Source organism: Bombus impatiens, unplaced genomic scaffold (assembly GCF_000188095.3).
Source record: "Bombus impatiens unplaced genomic scaffold, BIMP_2.2 scf_0135, whole genome shotgun sequence".
NCBI lineage: Eukaryota > Metazoa > Arthropoda > Insecta > Hymenoptera > Apidae > Bombus > Bombus impatiens.
Genome location: NT_176554.1, coordinates 1,692,248 through 1,706,310, shown reverse-complemented (window position 1 = coordinate 1,706,310; position 14,063 = coordinate 1,692,248). Strand labels below are relative to the sequence as shown.

The 14,063-nt window shown below is 36.7% G+C and overlaps 1 protein-coding gene and 1 long non-coding RNA gene across 4 annotated transcripts in view; one reads left to right on the top strand and one right to left on the bottom strand.

Annotated features, from left to right (window-relative positions):
• The window catches only part of LOC117151278, a 29,728-nt gene extending 25,956 nt beyond the window's left edge, over positions 1 to 3,772 (top strand). Inside the window, exon 5 of the long non-coding RNA XR_004461080.1 lies at positions 3,212 to 3,772. This is a non-coding gene — a long non-coding RNA (uncharacterized LOC117151278). The remainder of the gene's footprint in view (positions 1 to 3,211) is intronic.
• LOC100748598 (suppressor of lurcher protein 1) overlaps positions 1 to 14,063 on the bottom strand; it is a 531,082-nt gene that overhangs the window by 402,224 nt on the left and 114,795 nt on the right. The gene's annotated exons all lie outside the window — the stretch shown is intronic.

Genomic DNA, 14,063 nt, shown 5'->3' with positions numbered 1-14,063 from the left:
TCTTTACAAAGCTAGAACTTGGATAACGATGGTAACGATTAAACGTTGTTCAGACAAAGTTTAGGATAGAATGCTCTTGATCGTTGAATATCAGAATATTTGTTCGCCGGATCTTGGGTCTTAATCATCGCACGGGAATAACGTTTAGCGCTAACATCTCTACGAAATACTGCTAAGCGATTAAAAATATTGCTCTCTCCCCTCCCTCTCTCTCTCTATATATATATGTAGTTTTATCGCTTTTCTTGGGTTAAGATCAAAGCGAATTGACGACGTGGCGATCGATTGTTTGGGGATGAGCTTACGCGTGTTTTCTCGGCAAACTGGGAATAAGGCAGTGTTTTCCTGCGAACTTCCTTAAGATATAAAGGAACTGTGCGCGTTTTAAGTATTTTACTATGAGATCAAAGAGTATAGAAACCGAATAACTTATAACTTTACAAATAAACCTCGAACGATATCTTTGTACACGAACTATGTTTATTACCACAATGTCCAGAATTGCGTCATATCATTCTGCAAGCTGAGACAAGGATATAATTGTATTCGATATTATGCGAAGACAAGAATCATGCACAACAAGTAGGCTGAAGGAAGGGAATAAATAGAACAATTTGCACGAAAGTTAAACTCCCTTTCGTTCTATGAAACAGCAGTTTCTAATTACCACACGGTAGCTACGATTTCTCGACTCGTCCTGGTTCTTACTATATGAGAAACATACGATTTCTCGACAATCCAGAAAAATTTGTTACTACTTTGACAGTGTTTTAACCAATATTATCGCACGACGCTAATATTATTTCTTTCTACAAACAAAAACAACGCAAAAACAATTTGCGAATGTTTGAAGTGTATGTGTGTGCAAGCAAGTTTAAGTCTTTGTAAATCCGGCTAATCGTTGTTTCGAATCATCGAAAATGCGAAGAATTTCTAGAATATAATTAAAGTTAGTCAACTGGATTAAACGTACTTCGCCCGGAATTGTTTTACGGATACCCGGCTGATGCCGGAAGTGGGAATAATCGCGGGTCATGTATTTTGGCTTAGTCTATCAACCGGTATAATGCATCGCTACAAGAAGCTTCGTCATTTTCTTCCGAGAATAATTTTCGATACAACGGTTAATTTGGAAGTTAATAAAGGTCTGCGCCGGTTGAATAATATCTTGGCACTGGCAGCTGCAGAAAGTTTCCGAGGACGAAGGATCTTCGCTTCCATAGCCGCTTACTCGTCTCTGAATTCTGCTCCTGCATCTTTCTCTTTCTGTCCCTTGTCCTTTCTCTCTCGGACTTCCTTTCTTTTTCGTTACCTCGCTTTTGAATCACTTTCATATAAAAATTAATTAGAAACTTTCGCAGACGACTGGTCATCAAGCTATTGGTTGTGCTTTAGGCATTCAGTTCGCGCGATTCGTTTGAAAAACGATTCGATCGATGAGATTTATAGTCATCGATTATAAAAGTTTGGTTTGTTAACGTCAAATATCTTTACTTGGAACATTGCTGTCCTTTTTGACTGTTGTTACCTCGTACGATGTATGGTATTTGATTTTGGTAGAAAATTAATGAAATAAAATAAAATAAAATGAAATTAACACAGTTGGAGTGAGGCAATTTACTATGTCGACATGATAGTATAGAAAATGGTGATATTATATTTGTGGAAACATTTCTTCAAATAAAATGAAACATTATTTCATTTGATTGCTATCTCGTGAAGTAATATCAAGAAACATCGTCTGTTTATTTAAATAATCTAACGCGGAATTATATCAAGATAATATTTAATATATTTAACAAACAGTGTAATATCATTTAAATAATCAGTTTTCAAATATTTTATTTAAATGATGCCCCCATTCTATTTTGTTATTTTTATATGTACGTTATTATTAACAGAAAATTATACATATATCAGTCAATAGATATTATTTTGATGATAGAAATAATTACCTATTATCATTGATAGACAATTATTGATTATTAAAGCTTCGGAGAATACGTCTATAATTGATTATTACTCGATGAATGAAATAACGAAAATCTGACCAAAAGAACCGTGTAATATTGCAATTCATGTTGCAGTAACGATGACAGCGTATTTCACAAAGGGGAGAAAATTATTACGCGGGAGCTATCTCTAATTAATTAGTATTCAGCATAAATGTAACAATTGCGTTAAGAAAGTGAAGTTACATAATCTTCACGCTACTTAAACGTAATATTATTGCGATCTAATTTAAGGGCCGTTAAACATAACTCGATAAGTAATTCAATGTAGTTCAGCTTTCGTGGAAACTGAATAGAAACCTTAACGTAGGCACACGGTTGAACACCTCAGGTATCAGACAACAAGCAGTGACTTCGAGTCACGTAGCTATCAAATGTCAGAGGACTGATTAGAGGAACAGTAGCTATGAGCGTATGATAAGCAATCAGACTTTACATTACGTCAGAAATGGAAACATTATTCCGAAAGGATCAGGTTAGGAAATAGAGGAAACGAGAAAATGCTTTCTGATAGCTTAGCACTTGCTCCGAAGTCTTTTGGTGCATATAGGAATCCTTTCTTCCTCCATTTTTGTCGGAGATGTAGGATAACCGTACGGATATCTTAGAAAATAGATCAGCTGGAAATGTCGAGGATCCGCGTTTGAAAGAATTTTAGGCGACGAGAACTTTAAAAAGTACAAAGAATTATTTCAAATTTCCATGATCATTACCAAATGATACATCTATTGTTTTTCAAAATTAATTTTGTTTTATCGCAATTGCAAAATATTCTTTGCAGAGATTTGCAGATATTTGAATTGCGTTAGTTTTAATAAATTATTTATACAAGATTTTCGTTGCTCTTTTATAATTTCAAAGTTCTTTCCGAAGTTCTATATCTTATTGAATTACTTCGTCATATTCTTTTAAATTATTCAAAATCAACATAGTTACAGGGTTTGTGTGCGTTAAAATGTTAAAATTGGATTCGCTTCATCCTCAAATACAAGTATTACCGTCTTCCTTTCCTTCCCCTTTTATTTCCTCTATCCTGATCTTCTTTCCTTCGTTGCCCTTTTACTAATATCCTTTTCTACCATCCTCCCACTTTTCGCTTCCTTTTGTTTCCATTCTGTACTTCCCGTCTTTTATATTTTCGCTTGCTTCTTTCTCCTTTTCGCTCAGGTTTCATTATCTAATTAAATTTTCTGTTTCAGATCTGACGGTCCTTTAGACACCAGTCGTTGAGGCTTATGTTACCATTTCTAGCCATGAAAAGTCCATTTCTTCTTTCTTCCAGAACCTAAGCTTTCTTTTCATATCTTGCGCTGTGAAATCCATTTCTATTTTTTATTACCTCGCGTACTTTTCATTTTCAGATTATTATACTCCAATTTTTAATAAACTTCACAACGACAGGTTAAGAAATCTTCTGCAAATTGACTTCCTACTTTTCCACCGAATTCAAGTAATCGTGGTTCTATTAACGAAAATATATTTCACATCCAAAGTAGATTATTACGGCATTTGTTCGAAATTTCCACGAAATTCTGTTCACTTTACATCTACGATCATTTCTTTCTTAGCATAATCTCGATTTATAAATTTCTTCTAATTGAAATAACAACATAGTGCAAAATACTCGTTTCTTTCTATAGTATCAAAAAATGAGAGAGGAGGTTTTTAGAGAACAAGCAAATGATACCGAATCCTTTCTTTCATAATAATTGCAATCTTCAAGCAACTGAAATGTTATTTTATTCTCAACCACGAAGTAAACAATTTTCTTTAAATAAGTCATTTGAAATATTATAAGAACATTCTCATTAATCCTAATTATATCATTAATTACTTACATTAATTTAATATCAGACATCTTGAGACGCATATTCGAACATGTTTTATTACTGCGATATTAAAACAGCTTTAGCTCATATTTTATAACAAAGAACACGATAGCCGAGGCAGCGTCTCTTTTGCGTAAGAAACTGTTAATTGGTCCGTATCTAGTTAGGAAATGTACATATTAAGAGATGAGCACGGTGTGCTGAGATCGTATTTGTTTGCTCACATTGTATGGCGAGTAGTATAAATCAAACTGCATGTTATCATCTCTCGCTGCGTCATCGGTCAATCTCAATATTTGCAAATATAATGCAATGTGCAAAGCATTTGTGCTTGTGCTCAGATCAGAGGATACGTGTGTATGTTGTCTTGGAACATGTCGTGCAAATTGCGTAACATTATACACGTATAACTCCTACTGTAGCTTCTATTTAACTTCAGCAGATTAATGTGGCAGACTAAAGCTGTACAAATGTATGATTAAAGCGCGCATATTTTCAAATTTTAGTCCAGATCATTGTAAATAATTTTAAATAAATACATGCACCAATTTATCTTCAAAAAAGAATTTTTCCTCTACCGCTTGAATAAATTCACGAAAAATATTGTTAAAACACAATGTAATGTTATAATCAGAAATTTAAATACGCCAGCCGTCATTTATGCTTTCGAATATTTTAGCGAAGAAATCCACTTGCAATCCCCGATTAGTCATAAATTTACAAAAAAATTCTTTTTCTTGTATTCGTTTCAATAATTCTTTCAAAAATTCCGAAAAGATTTTACAGAAAGATATTTAAAGGATTTGTAACGATAGAGCAGTCGAGCAATTTTCTTTAATATTCATATGACAGCAAAATTCTTCTAAAACGTTTCTACGTTAATGTCGTTATTCTTTCTTCGTGCTTTCACACTAAATATACATCTTTGCGACAAGTTTATTATCATATTAATAAGTAACGAACAGTTGCTTTTCTTCTTTTAGTTGAATAAACTCCTAACGATAAATGCGATTAAAACGTTAATTAAGCCAATATTGCCAACAATTATGAATATAAACTTGCGAGAAATGTTTTTATACCCTGTTTCCCTACTTTAGAATGTTGACCTAGGTTTGTCTGAAAGCAGTTCCAAGAAAAAAGTTTTAAATGAACCTGTAAATATAATCTAAATATATCTTATTTTATGTAGGACAAATAGACACGCTTTACCATAATTAATCTCAATACACGAGTTTAATGATACGAGTGTTATACATGGATGAAACTAAAAAAATACCTGTTTATTTATGGATATGAGACCTTATTAAACATTATCAACATACAATGCATACAATTTCTTTATTTGTATTTAGTTTTCTTACTCCCTGGTTAGATTTTGCGTGCGATACGACGACGTTACTATATTTCGCAAACATATTTTCATAAAAAGAAAAACGTTTTATTTTATTATCGTTAAAGTATTATAAATCGTTATAACGTCACGCACACAAATTTGTTGATCACATGATTCACTGAGTTTAGCTGAATATAATTACTTTTAATAAGCAATAATGAAATATGCAAATAAGTTAATAAACAACGACGATATATGCATCGCTGTATTAGAATGATACGTAATTATAAATATTCCTGCATTATTAATTTTAAATTGAACTGTGTCGGGAACTAAATTATATAAAATTATTTAAAACAGATATAGGTACACATCGTTAGATCGTATTTACAAAAGTTACAAATACAAAGCAAATTAAATATCCGACTCGAACCTAAAATACGCTGTATAAACAAAATAACTTTGGATTCGATTAATAAAGATAGAAACATGTTTGCACAGCATTTCAATAAATTTCTTGATACGCTTTGAATACATAGCGTCGAAAATTGTGTAAACTCTCCGGTATGCATATGACGAATATACAAAATGTTATTTATGTATTTAAATAAAAACGGTATGTAAACTAAAACATTGTTATTCGAAAAGAAAAGTTACGCTCTCATACGTATGTCTCGTAGACATCAATATTTCTACAAACATTGTACTCGTATTCTGAATATCGTTAACTGCGAATTTTATTGTTGCATATGTATCCACAATTTTCCATAAGTTTATTTCCATGTTCTCTCCAAAGGTCCAGCTCTTCCCAACCAATCTCTGAAAAACTGATACAATGGCAATACGAAAACTATTTAATTCCCTGAAGCTATCTAAACGTTTTCACCATTCCAGCACGTTTGGTCATTTGGCAATTACACAGTAAATTTTTCTGTTCACCAGACCGAGAAATTCTCACAAATAATGAAATGGAACGCTACTAAGAGCAGTAAATTTAACGTTAAAGTTACAAATTTAATTATTAGCGCGTGAATTCAATACTAGTAGAAACGTCGCAACGCTTTCAAGGGGCAAGGAACATAAGCTAGAAAATTTGTTCGTAAGGACGAAAAAGAATTCATCTCTGAAAGCCTATTGCAATCCATCGATTTGTAGGGCTTAGAAAAGGGACTGGCAAAGAACCGATGCAAACGGAATAACAACGGTCGGTTAATTCGCGTTTCGTGACCCTTTTTTCCATGGAACATCGACGGAACATCGAGGCGGTTAATCATGACGCGCGTCGAGGCATCGCCGTCGACGTTGACGACCCCAACGAACTGCTGGTCCGGAATCAGAGGAAACAAGTGGATATGACCTCGCCCTCGGAAATTAGAAGCGTCGCGTGAACGGAATAATGAAAATCCGTCTTTTGTCCTCGGAATGGTAAACAATGATAGCGACGTGACGTTCGCGCCGCCACTTAGATCTTGCTCATGATCCAAGTAAAACGAGATTTCCAGTGGAATCCGTCGGACGAATGAATGTTTCGCTAGACCTTGTGCAAAGCTTGTTCGTCATTCAAATGATTAGAACGGTTATATCGAAATTCTGAACAACGTGGAGAATTTATGGAGATTCCTTGCTGTGCACGTGCTATTAACTTTTGGATTGATTAAACGTTACAGCTGGTAGAGCTACAATAAGGAATTATAGTAATATCTATGTAGGAATGTTATATTATAAGTTTATAGAAAACGGTATGATAAATACAATATCGTTGCACTCTCACAAAATCGAATATAATACCGCGTTTCGCGTATTCGTTTCTCACTAATTCCACGACACGACAACACAACGAACTTCACTCGATCACGATAAATTCAACTCTGACAGCATTTCCCATGCTCATTTTTCCCTTAACAAACCTTGGTAACGCTCACAACACTTCTTGACAACATTAACATATCTTGACAACGTTTATAAACAATTACCCCTCACGCCACGTCCTTCCCTGACGTCACACCATCACATATATGTAAATATTAGTATGATTTTATTTGTTCTATCATTTCAATACCGTATCGTTTAATACATCTTACACAAAAATGAGAAAATGAATAAAATTATTGTTCGTAACTATAATGTGTGGAAAGAATTGTTTAAGAACCTACCTTCAATCCTTTCGCTTCGATCTAGAATTTTAGAAAGTAATCCAACGACATTTAACTTCAACTTAAAAATTGGTTGTGAGAGATCCTTATTAACGTATCCAATTAAAAAGATATTTTCGATATATAAAAATATATAAAGAGTGGAATAGGAAAACCACCAAAAGAACGCGCGTCAATGTTACTAGGAAAGCAAAGAACTCGGATGATCGTCTTTACGACGCACGAGTAAATCCTGTCTGCACGCAACAGCGACCGTAAAACGTTATCGTCGCGTGCGATACCGGCGTCGGGTGTTAAACCTTGTCATGAAATAGTTTCTTCCGGTGCAGTACTTATAGAAATCCTAAAGAGCAGCGATAAGATACAATGTGAGCAAGCCAGCGACCGATTTCTCTTCTACGTAGGCGCGTCTCTGTATCAGGTGATGGCTCTGCTATTAATTCAACCACTGTCGCGAAACGACAAATCGTAAAGCGTGTAAGTGCACGAGGCGCGTAAAGAGGCGTGTTGCTCTATGACGAGGAAAAAAATTGCTAACAGAGTGACGGCAGACTTCATAAAATAGCCATATTTGAGTGACGCCATTGCGAAAATCGTGCTTTATATTCGTCGTTTTATTTTTCTCTCGACCTCTCCGTTCTTGTTTCCGTGTCGAAGTTCTCGTGTAGCTAGCCACGGATCCACCGTGTTTCCGGTGACTGTCACGCGGAACTGAGAGAAATAGGGAGAGGAGAGTTTCTACTACACATTTTCTTTTCCTACCTGGAAACACTGCGCCACGATACAGATGCGTTAGGATCGTTCCTGTTTTTTAACTTTCGATCTGTTTTTCAATTTTCCAACTCTAGAAATTATGATATCCGGCGTGGAAATAATATCTGCTAAATTTCAGAGTAGGCGAACGAAAGGAAAAAGTTTTCGGAATCAAAGTTTTGAAATTTTCCCAATTTCACGTTAATTTTGGACATACTCGTATCCCCGAAATTGTCTAAATTTTTTAAGCTTCTTAGCGAAGATAATTAACATTTTTAAATTGTTATTTGTGTGTTTGTAAAATGGTATTGAAAATATATTATTTTACGGAATGTAATGTACTTTACGGACCATTGGCAATTGAAATGGCTGTAGAAACAATGAAAATAATATGTTTGAAATGCACTTTCGTAAATTGAGATTTTAGGACAGCCGGATAGTGCCTGACTAAGCTTCCAAGAATCATAATTCATTTTTCGTCACCGGCTGATTGTCATGAACCAGAGGAAAGCTTTAGAAGCAAAGTCATAAATCTTCTTCCCTTCAGAACCACTGTGTAACACAAAATACCATCTCGAACACACCATCTTAATGGAAAATACAAACATACATTGAAATATTAAGTTTGACTAAATAGTCGATAAAGTTAGCGAAGTACTCGAGATACGCAACAACAGTTATGTGTAAGGAGAAGACCGTAAATATAATATTATCGATGATAATTATATATCCCCCTCTGTCACTTAGAAAATTTTGATGATACTATCAATTTATGGAAAAAATGTAAGGTATTTGCTTATTTTACAAACAAACTGACTGAACATTTCCAAGAATAATTAATATTTTACATCCTATCAGTACACAAAAATTATCTTCTACGAATAAAAATGTCTGAGAATCGTAAAAAATTCAGCAACGGTATTTAACGTTCATGTTTATCAATTTATTAGCCTAAGGTTATCTACTTTAGTCGCGAAGCATATAATTTCTGGACTTGTTACATATTTACCAAAATCTGGATCTTCATTCATCACATCATACCAACTCAAGAAAGACCGAACCACAAGCTGTCAAGTCGAAGATTAAGGGAAGGCTTATCCACCGAGCCCATTATATTTTCCATATTTCCATTTTCGCAGCAACATTTAAAGCCACGTATTTTAAAACTTTGTATACGAAAGAAATACGTTCTACGAAAACGAAACATCATTCGAATATTTCCCATTCTGCTCTTTTATTCCTTTTTCATGGCATTTTTCGGGTTAACTGTTTCTATGGCTATATCGTAAATGGTATTTTCGAACGATAAATTGTTTCAATAAAATATAGGGCGAGACGCGTAACTGGAACCGTTTCGATAACTCTACAAGTAAAAACTTTATTCACACACACACACACACACACAATATATATAGCAATCTTTCATATTCTTCGAAATTTTAGGGACAACCTCAAGTTTTTAAATAGAAGTCGCAATTGTTGTGTTGCAAAGTTGTGACATTAAAACAAGTTCAGTGAAACGTATTAAAATTTCTATGAACTTGTAAAACGGATGTCGAAATTATCGCCTAATATTCTTCGTATAACTTTTAAGCTCTAACGTTTGAGATACAAGAGACGATAATAAATAGCTAACATTTTAGAAATACTTTATAAAGAGAAATATAAGACGTACTCGACAGTTCGCCTCTGAAAGAGGAAACTGGACAGGATTATCTTCGTATAATTTTCCTAACATAACGAATAACTTCAAATTGCACTAGTTCGTGTAAAAGACTACGATGTTTCCGAATGAACACTTAAACTTTGTACATTTCACGTACGTTACGTCGCGTGAGATGGACCGTGCGACGTGCAATAGTCAAACACCAATTCGAAAAGAGTCAAAACTTAATCGCCACTCGACAAGTGGCTAATACCGATACGAGTCGAACACTTTAAACCTGATTGTAAAAGACATTACAATTCGACGTCGTGGCCTAACCCACGAGTATCTCCGAACATTTACATTATCAGCGAAATCATTTGTTGGAAATAAAATATATATTATAACCTATTGACAGCAGTGTTATACCAACTCAACCACCCCTATCATCCGAACAGAAATAAGGAGATGGATCTGTTCGCGGCGTCGATTATTATAATCGTAACGGAAATTTACGACTCACCGTTGACGCGCTTCCTCGCGATCGCGTCTCTCCGCGACTTTGCAATGTACGCGTTGAGAACTGATTCTGCTTAAACCGATACGTCGTACTTTGTCAATTGAAGCTACTATATACCGCTGAACACGATCGTTAGAATGAAAATCATCTTACAATTGCACGAATTCGTTTGAAATCGCTGTGTTACGGCAGGATTGTTCCGGCCTGTCCGTAACGGGGCCAAGCCAACAGCATCTTTCGAATTATCGAATATTCCCATTGCACGTGGCCATTCCTTCGAACACTACGAAGATCTCATATCCATTTCCATGCTCCCATTACCATTAATGGTGTGCACTGCCGTTGCAAAATCAATGAAGGAACCGTGCTGTTTTTTTTCTTAACATTAGTAGTGCCATTTATCCACCGAACGGAAGTTCGCGCCGGCGACGTGCCGCGTCTCCCCAGCGGGCTCCATTGAATATTTCATGAAGTTAACGTTGTTGTACTTATATTAAATGAAAATACGATCGATTGGGCTCCGACTTCCGGCTCTCCTGCATCACTTACGATCGGTGTCTGATCCTCCGTCATCTCGTCGGAAAAATCGAGTCAGACAAATACGATGAGTTTCAACGACGATATTTTCCTTTTTAGATTTATGCAAGTGCCTTTATAGAGTTCGCGACTAGACGAAGGTAGCTCGCAGATCGCATCAGCACGTTCACCGTGTAGAAGGCGTATTCCAGTCGGCACACATACACTTTCGGATCGCGTATGATATCAATCTGAATATGCCAGATGAACTAAAAATCCTGAAATTATGAAAAACGCTAATAATCTAAGACGTTGATGTGACTGTAAGCCCTCGCAAAAGAGGAAGTTTTACCCTGTGAAGACAGTTATCGTACGAGTATTATTTCTTGTCACATTACAGCATTTTAGGAAATGAAAATTGGCCCCACGATGAATCTGTTAACCGTAAGGGGGCGAAGCCTCGTCGCAAGAAGGGTGGTGACCCGAAAACGATAATAGTGTTTTCCTTCGACCCACGGAGCATCGTCAAATTGCTCGTTTATAAACATCAAGCGTAAGCAATTTCCAGGACAATCCCAGAGAATTACGAGGTTCCCACGACCCAGGTATGGAAAGGATCCTCAGTCGATCGCCGCTGGACCAGAAGACAAACCTTCCACACTTGGTATACCCGTCATCCATCTCCTACGCTAAAATATTCATGTCAATTAAAGGGTCATATGAAACGGTCGCCGTTTCACTCTACGAGTCGAACTTTTTTTCTTCTTTGCTTCTATCTCGGTTAATATCACGGAGGGAAAAAAGAGGAAAAGGGGAAGATCATTCTTGTTCTTCTCTTCAATTCTATTTGTTACCCCCTTGTTTTCTTGGCCTTTTGTTAGCTCAGTGACTATGTTTGCAAGAGGTTGACGACGAACCGTCGTAGATTGTCACACTCTGCCGACCAGGAATTTCATCTCGCACATAATTAATCTCGGCAATTACGCGGCAGACAAGTATAATTCCGTGGTAGCGCCGGCATCCGGCTGGGCTACGATGAAAGCCGATGCTACAACGTTCCGCACTACTGTCCGGGCCGCAAACTCGAGGTTTCCTATCCTTCTGCGTTGCCTGTTCCTGTTTGCCGTGCTATGAAACACAACGACTGAAGCTCGATTTCGTCGAAACACGACGCGTCGCGTCCAAATTGCTACATACCGTGGCAAAATAGAGCATCGGTGCGTAGACTACATTGCGTACGTACACAACAGCCACGAACAAACACTGGCTTCTTATTTCACTGCTGTTAATTTGCTCCTTTTATTATATCACGTGTCTACAATGCCATGTAATATCCTAGAGAACGTTCCAGGAAGGTAGAATTTAACGTTGGTTCGCGCCGTTCGAGCTGGCGAGTGCAACATTGTTGAAACTTATTATTAGAATAAAAAACGCGAGAATTAGAGTTTGTATAATGTTCTTCGAGAAATATTTCTTTCTTCGCTGTTACTTTTGCTTTTTCGTAACTTGTTTGATCAGAAATATCGTGATAGATTTCAGACGTTCTATACGTATATGATCAATTAACTGTTTGTTAACCAAATACCATTATTTTTAATATTGCATGCACATTATTGAAAACCTATTTTCCCTTTGTTCATTCCTCCATTTATGCACCATTCTGATTTACTTTGAATATTTCAACCTTTCATATAATCAATTACCATTCGAATCGATCACTTCGAAAGTCAGCAACTAAAACGCCCCTGAGCAACGTGTACCGCGAAGTAAATTCGACGCGTAGCATAAACGTAATGAACGCACCGATATCTGCTGAACAAAGATAAAACCAATGCGTATCAATATACGTCCGGAGCATCATGCGTCATCAGAAAGTGGACAGTGTGCATAACGGGCGTACGCACGGTCGATTCCCTTATCAAAACGGATAGCTTCGTTAAAGCCATTATTCACTCATTGTAATGCATCACGTGGCGATAACATCGTATTTTAAGGATGATTATACGATGGCCAAGAAGGACTGATATGTAACGATTACGTTTATCACTGTTTGATACGTGATCGATTACTTTACCGACGACAGCTCGTCGACCTTATTTTTCATACAAACAGAAAACACATTTCACCGATATGCACACCTCATGTAAATACATATACTGTCGAAATTCCGCTACAGGATATCACAGTGAACCATCGACGATTCGTCTTAGTCAGGAGAAATCGAAAAACATCGACGGCGGGTCCCATATTTTCTCGATTCGTTATATAGCCGAGCTTTCAAGCTACGTGCTTACATAGTTGACGGATTAGAGGGGGCGTTTTACATCGCTAAGCATCGAGCCACCACTATTTTGTCTCCATACATACTTACGCGCGTTAAATACTTGTACCACTGACTGACCACAATTTGATTGCGACTATGAATACGAATAACCTCAACTTGAATTTGCGAAGTAAATTTTCCATATTAGATTCCAATAGCTGCTCGTACAAATATTATTTTAGTCGCTGATATACAGAAGAGGTACAATGAATTTAGATTATGATAAACACGTAAAACGAAAACGAGGTGGAAATTTCAAACATTTCTTTTTATCTTCCATGGATGACTAAGGTACGTAGGATAACATACGTTTATCGGACATTGTTTACTTAGTTCAATATGCAGACTCACTCTCCGAAATATGGACATGCATTTATGATTCACACTGTATAAAACCAAGTACGTAACCTAGTTACGGAGACAACCGATCGACGATAATATCACTAGAGAGGTAGTCGATAATTAGAATCGAAGACACCGTGGGTCTTTAACTGGCACTGTGGAACTTGGTGCGACACCGGGCGCTGTATGCACCAGCTCTCGCAGCAAGGGCAGCTTAATATTGACGCCGCCGGATCTAAGAGCGAAGTTGCTTCTCTTCTCCGTGGGATTTTCTCAGCTTTAGAATATATAGTACAGAGCGCTGTGTAAACGATCGTCGTGCCTCTGCACACCATATTAATAGGGCCATCTTCATGGGCAGCTTAATATTGGATACGAAGCGCCTGGCCGGTCCTTAGAAGCAGAAACGATTTATGGCCTCCACCGCTGGAGGATTTGTAAATAGAATCCCGTGTAGGTGGAGTGGCCCGAGGACAAGTACGTGCTCGGCATAAGTCCATCGTTTAAAGAATATTAGGAGGATTTTTAGCAATTGACGCGATAAGAAGTAGGCTTGTTATTAGCGATGTTATTGATACCAAGAAATTGAAAACGAGGCCCGTTCACGACCCGTAACATACCGACGTTTTATCATCGA